The sequence below is a fragment of the Hyaena hyaena genome, unplaced genomic scaffold (assembly GCF_003009895.1).
Source record: "Hyaena hyaena isolate Hyena2069 unplaced genomic scaffold, ASM300989v1 scaffold_428, whole genome shotgun sequence".
Taxonomy (NCBI): Eukaryota; Metazoa; Chordata; class Mammalia; order Carnivora; family Hyaenidae; genus Hyaena; species Hyaena hyaena.
Genome location: NW_024081062.1, coordinates 163,864 through 169,336, shown reverse-complemented (window position 1 = coordinate 169,336; position 5,473 = coordinate 163,864).

The window sequence follows — 5,473 nt, the reverse complement described above, 5'->3', positions numbered from 1 at the left end:
CTTTAGGGTTTTCTACATATAAGATCATCTCATATGTGAACAGAGAAAATTTCATTTCTTTCTTTCCAATCTGGATGTTATTTCTTTTTCTTGCTTCATTGCTCTGGCTAGAACTTCCAGTACCGTACTGAATAAAAGTGGCAAAAATGGGCCTCTTTGTCTTGTTCCTGATCATAGGAGAAAAGCTTTCATTTTTTCACCATTGAGCAGTGTATTTCAGCATAGAGGATGATGGTTTTTTCATATATGCCTGATTTCATTAATGGTATTTCCTATTTTTATATTTCCTATATTCTATTTTCTATATTTTATTTCTAGTTTGTTAACTTTTTTTCTATCATGAAAGGGTGATGAATTTTGTCAAAAGCTTTTTATCAACTATGATAATCATGTGGGTTTTTTTCCTTTGTTCTATTAAAGTGTTATATTAACTGCTTGATTTTCATATGGTGAACCATCCTGGAATGCCACTTGGCTATAGTGTCTAATCCTTTTAACATGCTGCTGAATTTGGTCTACTATTTTACTGAGTCTTTACATTTACTCTCACAAGGAATATTCATTGGTCTGTAGTTTTCTTACACTTTTCTTACACTTTTTGGTTTTGCTATCAGGGCAATGCTAGCCTTATAAAATGAGCTTGGAAGTATTCCTTCCTTTTCATTTTTTAAAAAAACTTTGAGAAGGATTAGTATTAATTCTTTTTAATTTTTGGTGATACTGGTGAAACCATTTGGTCTAGGGCTTTTCTTTGGTGGGAATTTTACTGATTCAATCTCCTTATTAGTTCCAATTCTGTTAAGATTTATTCCTTTACGATTCAGTCTTGGTAGATTTTATCTTTCTAGGGATTGGCTCATTTCATTAGGTTATCCAATTTATTGGTGAGCAATTGTTCACAGCATTCTATTATAATCCTTACGAGTAAAATCTGTAGTAATGTCCCCATTTTCATTTCTGATTTTAGTATTTGAGTCTTCTTTCTTTGTCAATATAACTAAAGGTCTGTCAATTTTACTGCTCTTTTCAAAAAACCAATTGTTGGCTACACTGATTTTCTCTCCTGTTTTTCCATTCTCTGTTTTATTTATGCCAACTCCCATCTTCATTATTTCTTTTCTTCAGCTTGCTCTGGGTTTAAATTGTTCTCCTTCCCTTAAAGTACAAAGTTGTTGATTTGAAATCTTTCTTCTTCCATTTTTTTCTTTTTGGATGTAAGTTTTTATAGTTACCAATTTCCCTGTTAGCACACCATTCCTTATAGAGCAGATGTAGGGATAATAAACACTCTTAGCTTTTGTTTATCTGGGAATATCTTAATTTCTCTCTCTCATTTTTGAAGGACTGTTTTGCTGCATATAGAAATCTCAATTAACAGGTTTGTTTGTTTGCTGTTTTCAGCACTTTAAATATCTTTTCCCTGCCTTCTGGCCTCCAAGATTTCTTTTTCTTTCATAGTAATATCTTTATTTTTAAAAATTTTTAATAGTTTATTGTCAAGTTGGTTTCCATATAACACCAAGTGCTCATCCCCACAAGTGCCCTCCTCCATGCCCATCACCCCCCTTCCCCTCCCCCCCCATCTGCCCTCAGTTTGTTCTTGGCATTCAAGAGTCTCTTATGGTTTGCCTCCCTCCCTTTCCCCCACTGTTTTTCCCCTTCTTCTCCCCCACGGTCCTCCGTTAAGTTCCTCCTAATCCTCCTATATGTGCAAACATATGTTATCTGTCCTTCTTCTCTGCCTGACTTAATTCGCTCAGCATAACACCCTCAAGTTCCATCCATGTTGCTACACATGGCCAGATTTCATTCTTTCTCATTGCCATGTAGTATTCCACTGTATAGATAAACCACAAGAGAAAGATATAAAATTAATAATCCAAGGTTCCACCTTAAGAAACTAGAAAAAAAAGAGCAAATTAAGCAAAGTAAACAGAAGAAAAGAATAATAAGTAAAGCAGAATGAAGTTGAAAATAGGAAATCAATAGCAAAAACCAATAAAACCAATAGCTGGTTCTTTTTTAATGTTTTCTTAATGTTTATTAGTATTTGAGAGAGACAGTGCATGAGTAGGGGAGGGCAGAGAGAGAGACTGAGACAGAATCTGAAGCAGGCTCCAGGCTCTGTGAGCTGTCAGCACAGAGCCCGACACAGGGCTTGAACTCATGAACTGTGAGAGTGTGACCTGAGCACCTGAGCCAAAGACAGATGTTTAACCTACTGAGCCACCCAAGTGCTTCCAATATCTGGTTCTTTGAAAAGATCAACTTTACCAAAAAGCCTCCAGCCAGGCTAAGAAAAAAAGAGATAGGACATGGATTACTAATATGGGATATGAAAGAAGGGACATCACCACAGAACCCAGGGACAATAAAAGTATAATAAAGGAGGGGCGCCTGCGTGGCTCAGTCGGTTGAGTGACTGACTCCAGCTCAGATCATGACCTCATGCTTCACGGGTTTGAGCCCTGCATCGGGCTTGGCTTGCTGCTATCAGTGCACAGCCTGCTTTGGATCCTCTATCCCCCTCTCTTTCTGCCCCTCCCCCTAGTCGCTTTCTATCTAAAAAAACAAACATTTCCTTAAATACTATAAAGTATTTAAAGTAAAGAATACGATAAACTCTATGCAAACTAGTTTGATAACCTAGATGAAATAAGCCAATTCATTGAAAATTACAATCAACTAAAACTCATGCAAGAAGAAACAGACAATCTGAATAGGTCTGCATTTAGAAAAAGCTTCTAGAAGAGAAAGCACCAGGCCCAGATGGGTTCTACCACACACTGAAAGAAGAAACTATACCAATTCTCTACAATCTCTGTCAGAATTAATATAGAAGCAGAAGGTATACTTATAAATGTGTTTTATGAAGACACCATTATCACAATATCAAAACCCAACAAAGAAACCAGAAGAAAACAAACTACAGACCAATATTCCTCATGAAGATCAGATATCCCAGATATGCAATTCCAGTTCAACATTTGAAAATCAATTAATGTAATCCATCATGTCAATAGGCTAAAGAAAAATCACATGAGCAAATGCATTTGACAAAATCTAATACTCATTCATGATAAAAACTATCATCAAACTAGTAACAGACTTCCTCATTTTAATAAAGAGTATCTATAAATCCCCTACAGATAATTCACTTAACGGTGAGAAACCCAAAGCTTTCCAAGGATCAAGACCAAGAGGTCTAATCTCACTACTGCTTTTCAACATTGTATTAAAAGTCATTATACAAAAGACAAGAAAAGGAAATAAAAGGCATATAGATTGGGAAGGAATAAAACGGTCTTTGTTCACAGAGGAGTGATTCACAACCTCAGGAGTTATCCCGGTGAAGTCTGAAACTGGCCCCTTATATGAAGGGCAAGGAGAGACTGAAGACCCCTCCCCACCCCAAACTGGTAGGTGGCAGTTTTAAATTTTTTTTTAATGTTTTTTATTTATTTATTTCTAGGAGAGAGAGAGAGACAGCGTGAGCAGGGGAGGGTCAGAGAGAGAGGGAGTCACAGACTGAAACAGGCTCCAGGCTCCGAGCTGGCAGTCAGCACAGGGCCCAACGCGGGGCTCGAACCCACGAACCGCGAGATCATGACCTAAGCGAAAGTCGGACGCTTAACCGACTAAGCCACCCAGGCGCCCCGGTAGGTGGCAGTTTTAATAAGCAAGGTAACTTACATATAAGGCTTGTCTTGAGCAGCCACAAGACTAGTAGATCTCTGTATCCACCTGCCAGCATCTTAAAAGTTTACAGACAGGCCTTAATAGGGTTCAGTCACATATCCAAGCCAGAGGGTCTCAACAATGCACTTAAAATGGCTGCTAATATGAGAATAGTAGGCATAATGTACATTCCAATGACAGGGGAAGGAGTGAGGGTCCTCTGATTGCCTGGGTCCAGCTCATGAGTCAACTGGTGGCAATGCCCTGCCAATGACCTCCAACAATGACATGAAACTCTATATAGAAAACCCAAAAGAACTGACCAAGAAATTCCTGAAACTAATAAGCAATGAGAGCATGGCTGAAGGATACATGGTTCATATAAAAAGCCAATCAGTTCCTCTATATGAGCAATCAACAAGTAGAATTTGAAATAAAAAACACAGTATCATTTACATTAACACTGCCCAATATGAAATACTTAGCTAAAATCTAATAAAATATGTACCATATCTATATGAAGAAAACTATAAAACTCTGGAAAAAAGTGAACAAAACCAAGGGATAACTAAAACTAAATATATGGGGAAATAGTTCATGTTTGTGGAGAAGGAAGACTCAATCTTGTCAAAATATCAATGCTTCCCAACTTAGTCTACAGATTCAATGAAATCCTAACCAAAATCCCAGAAAATTATTTTGTGGGTATTGATAAACTGATTCTAAAGTTTTTAAGGAGAGGCAAAAGACCCAGAATAGCCAACAAAATAATGAAGAAGAACCGAGTTGGAAGATTCATGCTCCTCACTTCAAGACTTATTAGAAACCTATAGTGATCACGTTAATACAGTGTTGGTAAAAGAACAAATAGATCAATGGAACATGACAGAGATCCCACAAAGAGACCCACATAAATACCACCAACTGATCACTAACAGGGAGCAAGGACAATACAATGGAGTGATGATGGCCCCTTCAACAAACGGTGCTGGAACATCTGGACCTCCACATGCAAAATGATGAATATAGGCACAGACCTTGCACCCTCCACAAAAATCAACTCAAAATGGATTTCACAGTATAAATGTAAAACATAAAATGATAAAACGTTACAAGATAACATAGGAGGGGTGACTGGCTGGCTCAGTCAGTGGAGTGTGTGACTCCTGATCTCGGGGTTGTGAGTTCAAGGCCCACACTGGGGGTAGAGATTACTCAAAAAAATAAAATACTTAATAAATTAATAATTAATTAGTTAATTAAACTAAAAGACAACATAAGAGAAAAATAACATGACCTTGGGTATGGTGATGACTTTTTTGATACATTATCAAAAGTGTGATTGATGAAAAAAATAGTTGATAAGCTGGACTTGATTAAAATTTATTTAAAAAAATTTTTTTAATGTTTTTATTTTATTTTATTTTATTTTATTTGAGAGTGAGAGACTGAGCATGAGCAGGGAAAGGGCACAGAGAGAGAGAGGGCAAGAGAATATGAACCAGGCTCCAGGCTCTGAGCTGCCAGCACAGAGCCCAACACAGGGCTGGAACCCAAGAACTGTAAGATCATATCCTGAGCCACAAAGCCTGACACTCAACCGACTGAGCCACCCAGGTGCCCCCTGGACTTTATTAAAGTTTGAAACTCTGCTCTGTGAAGCACACTGTCAAGAGAATGAGAAGACAAGCCACAGACTGGGAGAAAATATTTGCAAGAAAATATACGGCAACTGATAAAGGACTGTTATCCAAAATATTCAAAGAACTCTGAAAACTCAGGAGTAAGAAAACAA